At 43.0% G+C, this 17377-nt stretch overlaps 1 protein-coding gene across 7 annotated transcripts in view; it reads left to right on the top strand.

Annotated features, from left to right (window-relative positions):
* LOC139263193 (serine/arginine-rich splicing factor 5-like) overlaps positions 1 to 17377 on the top strand; it is a 68273-nt gene that overhangs the window by 11217 nt on the left and 39679 nt on the right. The window lies entirely within an intron of this gene.

Raw genomic sequence — 17377 nt, 5'->3', positions numbered from 1 at the left:
TCTGTCCTTGTCAGATGTCCACATGTGCACCTTTAGTAGGGTTCCCTGCATACCTATCGGATTTATGAACGCTTGAGGATTTCTGATTTCTTCTTCTCTATCCCCGGGACACACACATTGTAGTGTCCTGTGATATATTCACAGAGCACAGCACACACAGCTCGAACATGGCAAGCAGCTCTCGGAAGTCTCCGGAAATCTGCCTGGTTCTGTTTATTATTAACCCTGCACTTGCAGTACACAATATGTCCACATCCACAGTGTGGCGCTGCAAACATTACAAGCTTACAGACATTACACTTCTCCCTCCTTAATGAAGAAGCCATCATAACAAACATACATAACTTTCATGTTTATACATAACACAGGATATAAACTTAATTTTTTTCCATATTTACAAATTTAACTTTACCACTTGTTTTCTGTTTCGAAGAGGTTACCTTCGCTCTCGAACAGAACCTTCCAAACATGGTGTTGAATGTAAACTCATTCGAGGCTCATCCTGAGGAACGTTTTACTCCACAGAATTTCCTTGATTTTCATTTGAACTCACTCTAACTTCAGGCTCTTTGTTTTCTTGACTCGGACTCCGACTTTCATTCTGATTCTCTCCTGGATTTGTTTCCAGTCATTGGATTTAGGATTTGCTGCTGGTATATCAAAACTATCTGATGAGTCAGAAATAATTTAATCATTCCCACCTTCAACTCCTTCCATGTCTGTAGGTAAAATATGATCAATATTATCAAACATCTTTACCAAATATGTGCGAGGACCACATATCTTCACCACTCTTCCTGGTAACCACTTTAACCATTTATGGTGCTGGTTCTTCATTCTCACCTTCTGATTTAATTTCACACTTCTCTCTTTTACTCTACCTCTATCCTGATTCTCTTTCTGTCTTAATTGTGTCTCTTCTACGGACTGTGCCAAATTTGGCTTTAACAACGAGAATCTGGTTCGTGGCTGTCGTTTGAGAAACAACTCTGCTGGTGTTTTACCAGAAGTTGTATGAGGAGTATTTCGATATATAATAAAAAAAAGAAATGAGCCAATTTGTGATCCAATGACAATTGTCCTTTCCTTGGATTTGGATCTAACATTTGTTTTATGAGGGCACGTTTTACAATTTGTACAGTGCGCTTTGCTGCACCATTCGAAGCAGGATGGTATGGTGGAACCTTGGTATGTTTCACACCATTTTTGCTCGTGAATTGTGCAAATTCTTCTGAACGAAATTGTGGTCCATTATCCGAACAATTTCTTCAGGGAGGCCAAATGAAGAAAATAATTTTCGTAAAATGTCCAATGTTTAACTTATTGTTATTTTCCACATTGGAAACACTTCAACCCACTTCGAATGGCTACCAATCACAATGAACAATTGTTGTCCTTCTAACTCCACCTTTGCCACACTCCGGGGGCCATTTCCATGGCTGTAATGGTACTGGTGATGGTTGCTTGCTTACCAATTGACATGTCGTACAGTGACTCACAATGTACTCTATATCTTTATCAAGACCTGGCCACCATAAATAACTGCGTGCAAAACTCTTGGTCAAGCACATTCCCAGGTGCTGGTCATGGAGGTCTCCTAATAATTTGGACCTGAATTTATTTGGTATAACCACTCTTGCACCCCACATGATACAAACTTTATTGACTGATAATTCATTCCTTCGAATGAAGAATGGATGTGTATCTTTGTCTGTTACCTGGTTTGGCCATCCATTTGCAATATACTCATGCACCTTTGACATCAATGGGTCACGTTTGGTTGCTCTACCAATCTCTTCAGCTGTGACTGGCAGTTCATCAATGTATGAAAAGTAAAACACTTCTTCCCTATCGGATGTAACTTGTGATGAGGAAGGCAATCTAGACATTGCATCAGCATTACTGTGATCAGCTGATCGTCTGTATTCAATATCATATGTATATGCTGACAAAATCAAAGCCCATCTCTGCATTCGGGCTGCAGCTAATGTTGGAACTGGGGACTTTGGATGGAGGATTGCTGTTGGGGGCTTATGGTCCGTAACGATGGTAAACTTACGACCATACAAGTATTTGCGAAACTTCTTGACCCCAAAAATTAATGCCAAAGCTTCCCTTTCAATTTGTGCATAATTACTCTCACTGGCACTGAGAGTGCGTGAAGCAAAAGCAATTGGTCTCTCCTCCCCACTACTTAATACATGGGAGATTACTGCTCCAACTCCATACGGAGAGGCATCACATGCTAGCTTAATCTCCTTAGATATGTCATAGTGAATTAACATGGTGCTCTCTACCAATTTGCTTTGACACTCTTTGAATGCTGTATCGCATTCTTTTGACCACTTCCAATGGACCTGTTTTTTCAAAAGTTCATTCAGTGGATGTAATACTGTAGCCAAATTTGGTAGGAACTTCCCATAATAGTTCAAAAGACCCAAGAATGAACGAAGTTCAGTAACATTCCTGGGAGTGGGTGCATTTCTAATTGCATCCAATTTTTCCATGGTTGGATGTAAACCATCTTTGTCTACTCTGTACCCTAAGTACTCCACTGAGTTTTTAAATAACTCACACTTACGAGCAGACACTCACACTCTGTGCTTCTCTAGCCGTTTGAGGACTTCATTCAATATGTTATTATGAATTTGCCTATTTGGTGCTGAAATTAGTATGTCATCCAAATAACATACTACCCCTCCAATACCTTGCAAAATCTAGTTCATCACCCCATAGAATATGATAGGGGCGAAAGACACTCCAAACTGTAGCCTATTAAATTGATATAGGCCTAGATGAGTATTTATAGTCAAACATGACTTGGACTCCTCATCTAGTTCAAGCTGTAAGTAGGCATTCGGAAGATCCAGTTTTGAGAAGATCTGACCACCTGTCAGTGTTGTGAACCAATCTTCTATATTCGGCAATGTATTGGGGACATTACCCTCTAGAACCTGGTTTACGGTTACTTTATAATCACCACACAATCTTACCTTACCATCGGACTTAGGTACAACAACAATGGGTGTAGCCCAATTACATCGATCTATCTTACAAATAATGTTCTCAGTCTCTGGTCTTTTGAGTTCTTGCTCGACTTTCTCCTTGAGTGCATATGGCACGGAACATGGCTTGTAGTAAACCGATCTCGCATCCTTCTGTACCCTGACACTCGCCTTGAAGTCTTGGATCGGACTGCCCATTTCGCAGAACACCTTCGGATACTGCTTGATAACCTCATCCGTTGATGAAAATCTTGCTTCCACACAGAAAATCTTACTCCAATCCAGCTTCAGTGAGCTCAACCAATTTCTTCCTAGTAAGGCAGGCTTTTCTTCTTTCACTACTATTAGAGGCAAGTTCTGAAATTGATCTTTATATTTCACCGGTACGGTGATATGACCTACCACAGGAATTTTCTCTCCAGAGTAGCCTCGCAGCTCTATCTTGGATTTCTCCAGTTGAAAATCACGCAATTTGTCGAGGTACAGTGACTCCGGTACTACACTCACGGATGCACCCGTGTCAATTTCCATTGGTATCTTGAATCCCGCAACATCTATGTGGATTTTGATGCTTTCCAAATCGCTGTCCGTTAACCTCGTGCTCCTGATGACGTGTGACTCTAACATCTCCTCATCCTGTTGTTGTTCTTCCATGCTATGTAGTCTCTTGAGATTTCTACTCATAGCTTTGAACGCTGGACTCATAGCTTTAAAGACTGGTTTACCCTTCAGTCGGCATGCCTTCGCAAGATGCCCAGTCTATCTGCAGAAGAAACACTCTGCTTTCATGTATGGACAACTTTGAGCAATGTGTTGTCCCAGGCACCTATAGCACAACTTCGACGCTCTGTTTGAATTTCTGAGACTTTGGGCCCCCACCACTCTTTTAGTTTGAACCTGCAGGTGATTTACCTCGCTTGACTGACGACCGTAATCATTATTTAATTCTCGGGAATATTGTTCGGCCATGCCCATCGACCTCGCTGTCTGACAATCTCAAAAGTCAAGTCATCCGTCATTAATAACTTCCTTCTGATCGCATCATTTTTCACCCCACAAACAAGATGATCCTGTAATGCGCGGTTTTGAAAGTTTCCAAAATTTCAGTGCATCGATAGCTTTTTTAATGCTACGATGTAATCACTGATACTTCATCAGCCTTTTGATTCCGAATCCCAAAACGATAGCTTTCAGCAATTTCTAAAGGTTTGGGGTTATAGTGCTGCTCCAGCTTCGTTAAAATCTCTTTAAGCGTTGTGTCCTTTGGCTCGTCAGGCACAAGCAGATTTATAAGGGTTTCGTATAATGCCGGATCTGCCTCCGATAAGATCACTTTCTTACGTTCCAACACAGCCCGGTTCTGGACTGCATTGTCTGGAACTTCGATTGTTATTTGCAGTGAAATACATTTTAGCCGATCCACATACGCTTTAAAACGTTCCCGGTCGTGTCTATATTCACCCAAATATCCCAATACACCGGGTGCTGCCATTTTAATCTCTAGCTGTTCACACCGTGTGCTGTATTTTACTTCGGATTTTGTAGCTTTTTTCCAAAGACAGAAACTTCCAAAGTCTCTCTGTCGGCTGGTTGAATCCTTCACCAACAAAATTTAAGCTTTAAATCATCCGAAAAATCCCATCTCAATCGCCAAATGTGATATCTTCACAGAGCACAGCTCACACAGCTTCCAACATAGCAAGCAGCTCTCTCAGAAGTCTCCGGAACTCTGCCTGGTTCTGTTTATTATTAACCCTGCACTTGCAGTACACAATACGTCCACATCCACAGTGTGACGCTACAAACATTACAAGCTTTCAACTCTTTTGGTTGGATAACAGTTAAGTCAAGTGCCCTCCAATCTGGGGGACACGCCAAACATTTCCAAGGCCCTTTTTTTTTGTTTTTTTGTATTTATTTTTTTTTTGGGCACTAAAATCAAAAAAAAAAAAATTCCAAGTGCCCCCTATAAAAGGGGAGGGGCACACTAAAAACACCGGCAATTAAAACAAATTAAACTTTAAAACATAAAATCAAATTAAAATTTGGTTGCTGGGGGTGATGATGCACTCCAGTCCCTCCGGCGCCCACCTCTTGCGGAAGGCCGCAAGCGTACCGGTGGATTACAAGCTTACAGACATTACATGTCCATACAGCTGAAATAGGCCAACGATCAAGCCTCTGACATCTTCCTGGTCTGTATGTTTCAGTACCACACCACACAGTGTATTTACCCCCAGAACCGACAATAACTTCATTGAGTTATAGCGACTCGACTGCACTGAAATAGGCCATTTAGCCAAACCTTTCTATTCCATTGTTTATGCTCCATACGAGCCTCCTCCCACCCCTCTTCCTCCAACCCTATGAGCATATCTTTCTATTCCTTTCTCCCTCATGTGCTTGTCTAGTTTTCCCATAAATGCATCTATTATTTACCACAACGACTCCTTGTAGCAGCACATTCCATATTCTTACCATTTTTTGAGTAAAAACGTTTTTCCTGAATTCCCTATTGGATTTATTAGTGAGTATCTTGTATTTATAGACGCTAGTGTTGGACACCCTCGCAAGTAGAAACATTTTCTTTATGTCTACCCATATCAAACCCTTTCATTATTTGACCGACCTCGATCAGCCTTCTCCTTTCTTGAGAAACAAGCCCTGGCTAGTTCAGTCCTTCCTGATAAGTATATCCTTTCGGGTCTGGTACCATCCTCGGTGAATCTTTTTTACACCTTCTCAATGCCTCCATATTCTTTTTATAATATGGTGATCAGAACTCTGCACAGTACGCCAAGTGTGGTCTAACTAAGGTTCTATGTATGTTTTGAGAAGGATTTTAAAGATAGAAAGAGGCTGATGGATTTGGCGAGGGAGTTTGAGAGTGGGACAGACAGGCTGAAGGCTCTGCCACCAGTAGTGGCATGAGGGGAGGATGGATGCAGAGAAGGCTGGAGTCAGAGGAATGGTAACATACTGGTTATGTTACTGGATTAGTAATCCAGAGGCCTGGACTAATGATCCAGAGACATGAGTTTAAATCCCACCACAGCAGCTGGGGCATTTAAATTCAGTTAATTAAATAAATCTGGAATATATATATATTTTTTAAAAAGCTAGTAATCAGTAATAGTGACCATGAAAACTACCAGATTGTCATTAAAAACCCCAGCTGGTTTTCTAATGTCCTTTAGGGAAGGAAATCTGCCATCCTTACCCAGTCTGGCCTACATGTGACTCCAGACCCATAGCAATGTGATTTGATTCTTAACCGCCATCTGAAATGGCCAGCAAACCACTCAGTTTTACCAAATCGCTACAACAAAGTCACTTCACCATACGGTGTAGGTAGGATGGGGCAAGGCCATAGAGGGATCTGTAGAGGATAAAGATTTTAAATTTGATGCACCAGGAAAAAAGGGTGCCAAAGTAGGTCTGCATGGAAAGGAGTGATGAATGAGTGGGACTTAGTGTGGGGTAGGATACATGTACAGATTTGAACAAGTTGGGATTTATGGAGGGTGGAGAATTGGGGGTGGGTGGGATGTTTGCATCAAGAAGTGTGAGGATAGTCAAGCCTGGCAAGTGACAACAACAACTTAAATTTATATAGTGTCTTTTACATAGTAAAATGTCCCAAGGCGCTTCAAAGGGGGGGATTATCGAACAAAATTTGACGCTGGGCCACGTAAGGAAATAGGGCAGATGACCAAAAACTTGGTCAAAGAGGTAGGTTTTAAGGAGTGGCTTGAAAGAAGAAAGAGGTGGAGAGGTTTAGGGAGGGAATTCCAGAGCTTAGGGCCTCGGCAACTGAAGGCACGGTCACCAATGGTGGAGCAATTAAAGTCGGAGATATACAGAAGTCCATACTTGGAGAGTCACAGCTATCTCGGAGGGTTGTAGGGCTGAAGGAGGGTACAGAGTGTGAGCAATGTTCTCTGTAATTTATTTTTGGATGCATGACCCTTTTAAGGGGCTGAGCAGCCCATTCACAGTTTTGTGCATCTGCGAAATTTAACATTGAAAAAGCCGGTCCCGGGCTGCGCGGGACCAGCAGAGAGCTGCACAGCTTAGAAGGATTGTTTCTGGGGAGGGGTGAAGCCATGGAGGGATTTACAAACAAGACTGAACATTTTAAAATCAAAGTGTTGCTCAACTGCGAGCCAGTGTAGGTCATCGGGCACGGGTGTTGGGTGAACGGGACTTGGCGCGAGTTAGGATACGGGCAGCAGAGTTTTAGGTGAGCTCAAGTTTATGGAGGGTGGAAGATGGGAGGCCGGCCAGGAGTGCATTGTAATAGTCAAGTCTAGAGGTAACAAAAGCATGGATGGTTTCAGCAGCAGATGAGCTGAGGCAGGGGCGGAGTCAGGCGATGTTACGGAGGTGGAAATAGGCGGTATTAGTGATGGCGGATTCAATTTCTCAATGACAGAGGGCTAGTGGTGTGGAAGTAAACACAGTGTTGATATGATTGGGTAGAAATTGCTGTAATTGCGTTTTTATGTACAGAATGGTTGCCGCGCTCGGAGCACATGTCTTGTCATGTAGCCACAAAGAATAGCCCAAATTCATGCCCCTCATTAATTAAAATAGGAGGAAGGAAGATATCCAGCCAAGCTGCGCAACATGAGTGGGCAGAGGTAGCATAGCACGTGAGTGTCAAAAGTAACCAGGACGTTGCTGCAATGTCAAATAAAATGTAATGATCATAGGAGGATAGCTAAGGTAACTTGCTTAACCTTACACTACCTCTTGCCCCAGCACACTCAAACTTTCCTTCCTCCAATTACCAGCAATTCCTCCAAACACTGCAGTGCACTGCACTCCACCTCCTTTTGCTCCTTCTGCAGCTCACTGCACCTGCTGCTCTCCACAGAAACCAGGCCATTCGGCCCAACCAGTCGATGTCGGCATTTATGCTCCACTCGAGCCTCCTCCTGTCTTTCCTCATCTAACGCTATCAGCAAAACCCTCTATTCCCTTCTCCCTCATATGCTTATCTAACCGCCCCTTAATGCTAATTGCTTCAACCACTCCCTGTGATAGCGAGTTCCACATTCTCACCACTATCTGGGTAAAGAAGTTTCTTCTGAATTCCTTATTTGATTTCTTGATGACTATCTTATATTGGTAGCCTCTAGATCTGATCTTCCCCACAAGTGGAAACACTCACTCTTGATCTACTCTTTCATAATTTTAAAGACCTCTGTTAGGTCACCCCTCAGCCATGTCTCTCTTTTCAAGAGAAAAGTGAGCCAGCCTGTTCATCCTTTCCTGCTGGGTATACCCTCATGTTTCTGGTATAATCCTTGTAACTCTTCTCTGCACCCTCTCTGGTGCCTCTATATTCTTTTTATAACATGGTGACCCGAATGGTACACAGTACTCCCAAGTGTGGTCGAAGCAAGATTCGATACAGGTTTAGTGTAACTTACTACTTTTCAATTCTATTCCTCTATATATAAATCCTAGTGCTTGGTTGTCTTTTTTTTTTATGGCCTTGCTAACCTGTGCCGTAACTTATAGTGATTGTGTATTTGTACTCCGAGATCCTTTGCTCCTCTACCCCACCCAGACTCGCACCCTCCAAGTAATATGTGACCTTCCTATTCTTCCTACCAAAATGCAGTAATTCATATTTATGTTAACATTTATTTGCCAATTATATGCCCATTCTGCAAGCTTATTAATGTCTCCCTGTAATTTGATTCAGTCCTCAGTGTTGACTATCTTTCCCCCACCCCCCAAATTTGGTGTCATCCGCAAATTTAGAAATTGTGTTTTTGATTCCAAAGTCTAAATCGTTAATATAAATTGTGACCAACAGTGGTTCCAGCACTGATTCTTATGGGACCCCACTTTACACCTTCTGCCACTCTGAATAACTACCCTTTACCCCTACTCTCTGCTTTCTGTCTTGAAGCCAGCTAGCGATCCATTCTACTACTTGTCCCCTGACTCCGCATTCTCTGACCTTATTCATTAGTCTATTATGTGGTACCTTATTGAAGGCCTTTTGAAAATCTAGATAAATTACATCTGCATTACCCTTGTCTACTCTCTCTGTTACCTCTTCAAAAAATTGAATGAGGTTGGTCAAGCAAGACATTCCCTTTTGAAATCTATACTGACTATTCATTATTATATTTTTGGTTTCTCGATGTTCTATTTTCTCCTTTAGTAAGGATTCCATATTTTTCCGACCACCAATGTCAAGCTGACTGGTCTATATCCCCTGGTCCTGTTCTTTCTCCCTTCTTAAATATAGGTATTACATTAGCTATCTGCCAGTCCTCTGGCACTACATCTTTTTCTAATGAATTGTTAAATATGTGTAGTAACACCTCTGCTATCTCTTCCCTAGATTCTTTTAAAATGCGTGGATGTAATCGGTCTGGACCAGGGATTTTATCCTCTTCGAGTTTGATTAGTTTACTTAATATAATTAATCAATTTTAAATGCAGTTATCTCATTACTAATCTCATCATTCAATGTCATGTCCATCTGCTCTCTCCCCCTGGTAATTACTGAAGCAAAGTAATTATTTAATATTTCTGCCATCGCTCTATTGCTGCCTGTCCATCCCTAAGTGGCCCTATTCCCACCCCGACCTTCCTTTTATTATTTAAGTGCCTGTAAAATATTTTACTATATTGTTTTATGTTCCTTGATAATTTCATTTCATAGTTCCTCTTTGCTTCCTAATTGTTTTTTTGACTTCTCTCCAAATCTCTTTGTATTCTCCCTTATCATACTCTCCCTGCTGTCCATGCTCTTTTCTTATCTTCAATTTTTCCATTAAGGCTTTTTTCTTCCATGGTGTCTCACCAGTGTTTAGCTTGTTCTTGATTTTTAGTGGAATATATATACTACTTTCACCTTCTCACACCTCTGCAATCTATCACTTGCCAGCAACACTGTTCAACCCTGACATGCACGTCCTCAAAACCTCTTGCTACTCTAACACTGACACATTTCCTTCCTTCTTGCAGTGCAAGGTCCACAATAATAGGGATTAGGCAGCCACAGTAGTAAGTCTACAATTCATCCATTTGCTGTCCCCACTTGAAATGCGGATGATGGACATCGTGGGCAGGTGGGAGCGTGGCATCTGTCAAGGCTGGAAGAGAAGTCCTGCAGGTTTTTAAACCATTGATATATGAGCAATTGCTGCTGTTTTCAGAAGCCAACTATTTGTTTCCAACCCATGCCTCTTCCATTTAAGCTTCAGAAGCTCTAATCCGCCTTCAGATAAATCCCCGGGGCCTGATAGTCTGCATCCCAGAGTACTTAAGGAAGTGGCCCTAGAAATAGTGGATGCATTGGTGATCAGACTCTGGATCAGTTCCTATGGATTGGTGGGTAGCTAATGTAATACCACTTTTTAAAAAGGGAGGGAGAGAGAAAGCGGGTAATTATAGACTGGTTAGCTTGACATCAGTAGTGGGGAAAATGTTGGAATCAATTATCAAGGATGAAATAGCAGCGCATTTGGAAAGCAGTGACAGGATCGGTCCAAGTCAGCATGGATTTATGAAGGGGAAATCATGCTTGACAAATCTTCTGCAATTTTTTGAGGATGTAACGAGTAGAGTGGACAAGGGAGAACCAGTGGATGTGGTGTATTTGGACTTTCAAAAGACTTTTGACAAGGGTCCCACACAAGAGATTGGTGTGCAAAATCAAAGCACATGGTATTGGGGGTAATATACTGACGTGGATAGAGAACTGGTTGGCAGACGGGAAGCAGAGAGTCGGGATAAACGGGTCCTTTCAGAACAGCAGGCAGTGACTAGTGGAGTGCCACAGGGCTCAGTGCTGGGACCCCAGCTCTTTACAATACACATCAATGATTTAGATGAAGGAATTGAGTGTAATATCTCCAATTTTGCAGATGACACTAAACTGGGTGGTGTGGAAAGATGGAAAAAGAGCAACCATAGATTGCAAGGCTTGCTGGGACATTATATTTGGTCAACCTAAGAATTAGAGCTTACTTCAGCAACTATACCAAACAAGCTGTCAGCAGTTGAAACCACGGGTTGCATTACCTCACAGCAGCTAAGGTCATCTGTCTTCTCTGTCTAATTATAATCACAATAAGGATGTGTAAACCAAAAAAAACAGACAGTGTGTACAGGACAAGGAGAGGTTAGCCCAAAATAAGGAAAATGTAGCTAAGACAAGTAGCCATTGGATAACACTGATGAGGTAATTAAATTAACTGCCAAACTCTGCACAATTACAAAAAAAAAAGAGGAACCATCACATATGATAGTTGTTTATTTAGGGGTATAAATATTCCATATTTCTGTAGATTGTCAGAGTTGTTACCCTAAGCCTTTGACTAGGGCACTCTCCCCTTGTATACAAGTAAAAATAAACTAACAATCTGACAGTCTGCTTGTGTTAAGAGTCTTGCCTTGAATCGGTATCTTCGACAGTGGCGGTGTGAGCTGTGAAGGGGACGCTAGGAGGCTGCAGGGTGACTTGGGCAGGTTAGGCGAGTGGGCAAATGCATGGCAGATGCAGTATAATGTGGATAAATGTGAGGTTATCCACTTTGGGGGCAAAGACGCAAAGACAGAGTATTATCTGAATGGCGGCAGATTAGGAAAAGGGGAGGTGCAACGAGACCTGGGTGTCGTTCATCAGTCATTGAAAGTTGGCATACAGGTACAGCAGGCGGTGAAGAACGCAAATGATATGTCGGCCCTCATAGCTAGGGGATTTGAGTATAGGAGCAGGGAGGTCTTACTGCAGTTGTACAGGGCCTTAGTGAGGCCTCACCTGACTCCAGAGGAGATGTTGCCAGGACTGAAAAATGTTAGCTATGAGGAAAGATTGGATAGGCTGGGGTTGTTTTCTTTGGAACAGAGGAGGCTGAGGGGAGATTTAATTGAGGTGTATAAAATTGAGGGTCCTAGATAGAATGGATAGGAAGTACCTATATCCCTTAGTAGAGGGGTCAATAACCAGGGGGCATAGATTTAAAGTAGTTGGGAGAAGGATTAGAGGGGCGATGAGGGAAAAAAAATTCACCCAGAGGGTGGTGGGGCTCTGGAACTCATTGCCTGAAAGGGTAATAGAGACAGAAACCCTCATCACATTTAAAAAGTACTTGGATGTGCACTTAAGGAGCCGTGACCTACAGGGCTATGGACTTAGTGCTGGAAGGTGGGATTAGACTGGGTTGCTCTTTTGTCGACCGACAAGGACACGATGGGCCGAATGGCCTTCTGTGTTGTAATTTTCTATGATTCTATGAAGACTGGCAATCTGCAGGACCTTCTAAGTGCGCTGGACTGCCTACCAGCAAGCTTGCACACAGTGTCAGAGAGCATGGAGAGTCCAGCTCCAACTGTGTCCTGTTTTCACACATGGCATGTAAACCATGCAGTCAAACATGGAGCGAGTGGCCAGCTCTATGGGCACTGCAGGGGGCCCCACAGCAATGGAGCCTCTGGTGACAGTGCCGATGGACACTCGGATTGCTGCCTTCTTAGCTCTGGGGTCCAGCATCTCTACTGACTTGCAAAGCCTGATGAAGGAAAGCCTGAACAGGGGCTTTAAGAGGCTCCCAGCGTGCCTGCACTCCGTTCTCACGCAGAGCAATGGCTCAATCGCCTGAGCAGCATCGACTCCCCAGGAGTCTATCCAGTCACAGCGCTCCTGCTCTCCTCAGCCTTTAGACCACTACCCTTGGTGCCATATAGACTGCCCAGGCCAGAGCGAGACCCAGCAGGCAACAGCCAGGTCATCTACAGCTCCTTGGTCGCGCACCATGGCCATCTCAAGTGTCCTCTGTTACGTTCAGCAGCATTATACCTCCCAAGCTGTAGCCACAGGGGAACCATATCATTGGAGCACTAGAATAGGTAAAACAGCACACAAGGTGAACACTGCGTCTTTGAACAAGGGCGATTTATTGATATGTAACTGTCTTGTAACCATTTGTGAAATCAACAATGGAGTCTGGTGGAAGTAAAAATGAATTTTGGTTTGGTATTGCTGTTTGTCTTCATAATCTTACTGACCACACTCGACCAGCTCCGTTGGGTGGGCCACATCGTCCGCATGCCAGACACGAGACTCCCTAAGCAAGTGCCCTACTCAGAACTCCTACACGGCAAGCGAGCCCCAGGTGGGCAGAGGAAACACTTCAAGGACACCCCCAAAGCCTCCTTGATAAAAGTGTAATGTCCCCACCGGCACCTGGGAGTCCCTGGCCCAAGATCGCTCAAAGTGGAGGAAGAGCATCCGGGAGGGCGCTGAGCACCTCGAGTCTCGTCGCCGAGAGCATTCAGGAACCAAGCGCAGACAGCAGAAGGAGCGTGCGGCAAATCAGGCTCCCCACCCACCCTTTCCTTCAACCACTGTCTGCCCCACCTGTTACAGAGACTGTAATTCCCGCAATTGACTGTACAGTCACCTGAGAACTCACTTTTAGAGTGGAAGCAAGTCTTCCTCGATTTCGAGGAACTGCCTATGATGATGATGATGGGAGTGATCTAATGGGAGCTCCCGTGAAGTTGTACTGTTTGTGGGCATTAATATGTTAGCTCAAATGGAAAGAGTGAGTATTGGTGTTCAGGTCAGGGGAGGGCATTGTTCTGGGAAAATCTCCTCAATACAATGCTGACTTACAGCTCTGGCAGCTCTGTACTGCTGCGCCTTGATATTCTTTGGCATCGTGTGGCTCCTTGTCCTCTGTTTTCTGTTCCTGCTACGCTTTTTCCTTTTGAGGCAGCTCCAAAGCAGCTCCCTTTTGGATGGCAAGATTTTGGAACATGCAGCAACGGTAATGAATCTTGGTACTCACTTTGGACTGTGCTGAAGGGCTCCTCCTGAGTTGTCCAGACATTGGAACTGTTGTTTCAGGATGTCAATGGTCTGCTCAGTAAGAACCATTGTTACTGCAGGCTCTTGTAATGTTGAAGCTCTGCTTCTGTGCCCGGTTCCTGACAGGAGTCATGAGTCAGTTGGTTATGGAATAGCCCTTGTCGCCCAGCAGCCAGTCTGCCCACCCGATGGTCTGGATGGAAGAGAGAGGGTGTTGAGGACTGTATGAAAGCGTCATGTCTACTGCCAGGAAACTGGATACTTGGGTTACAAACAAGTTGAACATTGAGCGAATGGCAATGCGTTCTATTGAGATACAGAGCTGATTCTTGATGGGGAGCACGCGGGGCTATGTGAGTGCAGTCTATGGTGCCCTGCATCCGTAGAAATCCAGAAATGTGGGCAAATCCCAGTGTTCTTGCTGCTTATCAGACTCCATGGGGAAAGTAATGAACAGTGCATCAAGGATCTCCTGGATCGCTGTGCACAGCCAGCTGACCAAATTTGCTGATGTCACCAGAAGCAGTTCGGAAGAAGCCAGAGGCATAAAAAGCTGCAATGACCTTTGCTGCCACACGCAATGACGTTCCAGCCCTGGTGTTGGGCTCCAATTCTCACTGCAGAAGGTGGCATAGGTAAGTGACTGTCTCCCTGTTGAAACACCTCCTCCTTACACACTCTGAGAGGTTCAGTATTGATGTTCTGTTCCTGAATGCCCACGTGCTGTAATGCCGCCTGCGCCCTTGCCTCCTTCACCGTCTCCTTGCAGCCTGTTCTGGTCTTTGTTGCCTTCCTTGCTGCTGCTCCCCTTGATTTGGGAGGTTTAATACTAAGCCCAGCAGCAGTCCCACGTTCAGTAATTCAGAACAAGCAAATCCTGTGACACAGTTATTGCCCTCCATAACCTCTCTGCAAAAATATTAAATACAAAAACACTTGCCAAAACAGCCAAAAACCTGGCCCAAAAGCAACCTAAAACAGATAACCAGAGAGTGCTTACCTTGACCATTGTGAGGATCTCTAAGTACTGCTTGTGAAATCTGCTTACTGATTGTTCCCACCATAATTTGCTGGGCAAATTAAGGAAGTGACCTGTCAGGCGCTCAAGGACACCAATTTGACACAAGGGCCCTGTTTCAGACACAAGACCCTGATTACCATATTTAAATACTGCCTGTGCTTGTTGCAGGTGGCAGCCGCCATGGATGCCTATCACACGACCGGACCAATATGGTGTTGCGTACATTTCCAGCATGGATTGTCAACTGCTTTATTGGACTTTGTTGCGCCATTCAGATCCCGGAAGTACGAAGGGCATCATAAATTCTCCCCAGGATGTGGAGTTTAAAACTCAGCTCAAGGTCAAACAGGACAAGAAGATTGTGTTCAGTTTTGGGCACCGGACTTTAGGAAGTATGTGAAGACCTTAGATAGGATGCAGAAAAGATTTACAAGAATTGTTCGAGGGATGAGGAACTTCCGTTACATGGATAGACTGGAGAAGCTGGAATTGTTCTCCTTCGAGCAGAGAAGATTGAGAAAAGATTTGATAAGTGTTCAAAATCATGAGGGGTCTAGAAAGAGTAGATAGAGAAAAACTATTCCCATTGGCGAAAGGGTCGAGAACCAGGGGACACAGATTTAAGGTGATTGGCAGAAAAACCAACGGCGACATGGGGAAAAACATTTTTACGCAGTGAGCGGTTAGGATCTGGAATTCATTGCCTGAAAGGGTGGTGGAGGCAGATTCAATCGAGAATTGGGTAAGTACCTCAAGGAAAAAAAAAATTGCAGGGCTACAGGGAAAGCGAGGAGAAGTGGAACTAGCTGAAGTGCTCTTGCAGAGAGCCAGTACCAGCTCGACGTGCCGATTATCCTCCGTCTGTGGTTCTATGACTCTATGGATTCCCAATTAGTCACATGTGGCTAACGTATTGGACAACACTGGTCTATATGACCTCTAATCGTTTTTGAACTAATGGTGCAGTGCTTCAAAAACTTTGGTATTGGAGATGAAGTTAGTCATAGAGGGGGAAGTCTTGATCAAGTAGATATGTGTCCATTTATTTAAATGCATGTTGTGTGCTTAGCCATATCAAGACATTTTTCTATCTACTGCTACAAATTGTTTCTACGTATACGTAACTGTCTAGAAATATTACTATGTCTACACTTTCAAAAGGAAAATACTATGCAGTAACCTTTTTTAAACTTCATTAAAATTGTCCCTTATTTTTGCACTCCGTGTCAAACGTTCTGATGAGATGCTGACAATTTGCTCTAGTGCATCTTTTAGTGTCGGACTCTGGAGTGAGCAGTTCACAGCCTCAGCTGAGTGTTTTTAAAATTTAAACTAAACTGTGTCTAAAAGTGAGGTGCTTCACTATTAGACAAACTGGAACTGAAAATAAGTTTTAATCTAATTCCAACAACACAGCAGAACCTCAAAGCTTGGATCATCACTTTTGAGTGAAAATAGTGTCCATTTTAAACGTACGATCAGTGTTGGCGTCAAGGTATATATATTATGGATGTGTTGAATCCTGGGTAGGATCCATTTCTGTTCGTTCCCATTGTATGCATGTTCTATTCTAGACATGTTTTAAATATTTTGTAGTTCATCATGATCCAAACAACAATTTGCCACCTTTTATTTTCAGTTCTCAGGAAATTGAATAATATTTAATATCAGTGATTAGTGCATGAAAAGCAGCAGGGAATGCAATGAGTCATGAATAAGAAAAACAATTATATTAAACTGTACATTGCAAAGTTAGAAAAATGTATACTGCAGGTACCACTTGTCAGTACGTGTGGGAGGGGTTGCATATACTGACAATGTATTGTAAACTTTTATCAACTGATTATGTTGGATTGATCTGCATCGCTGGGTTTCTCTGAAAACTGCAATTACATTTTTCTTTGAGATTTGACCCGATTTCATTGTTTAAGATTGCAATTTGACTAAAGATTTTCTACATCTTTGAAGTGAGTCCTGAAAGGACTTTGTACCAAGCTTTACCTGTCCATCCATATTAGTGTCTGTAATAACTTCAAGTAACTTATGTATTAAGACTAATTCCTGTATAAAATGGTTTTGATGATTTCTAATGATTGCATTTTCAGAGTACATTTAAAATCTATGCAAAATAATATGCTCATGATGGAGATACAGTGGCTGTTGTGATGCCACCATTGTGGAAGTAGCATGCATGCATCTTTGTCGGTGAACAGGATAATGTTGTGGGATAGTGGGCATATTAAAATGGTTTGGGACTAATTGGAGAAACAGAAATGGAGAAGAAAAACACGGGATAGTGAAACTAAACCTGCAACCAAGAAAATGGAAGAAGATGGATAAAGAAAGAGAGGAATTAATAAAGATCCTCTTCTTTTCACATTAAAGATTTTTTTTTAATTTATTTTTTGTTACAGAGAAAGAAAAAAGAGTAAATGAGACTCGCAGAAACAGGGCCTCACTGTGGACTGGCCCTAGTCCAGATTGTTATATAATAAATTGCTAGAG

This window comes from Pristiophorus japonicus, chromosome 4 (genome assembly GCF_044704955.1).
Source record: "Pristiophorus japonicus isolate sPriJap1 chromosome 4, sPriJap1.hap1, whole genome shotgun sequence".
Taxonomy (NCBI): Eukaryota; Metazoa; Chordata; class Chondrichthyes; family Pristiophoridae; genus Pristiophorus; species Pristiophorus japonicus.
This window is presented reverse-complemented; position numbering and strand designations above follow the sequence as displayed.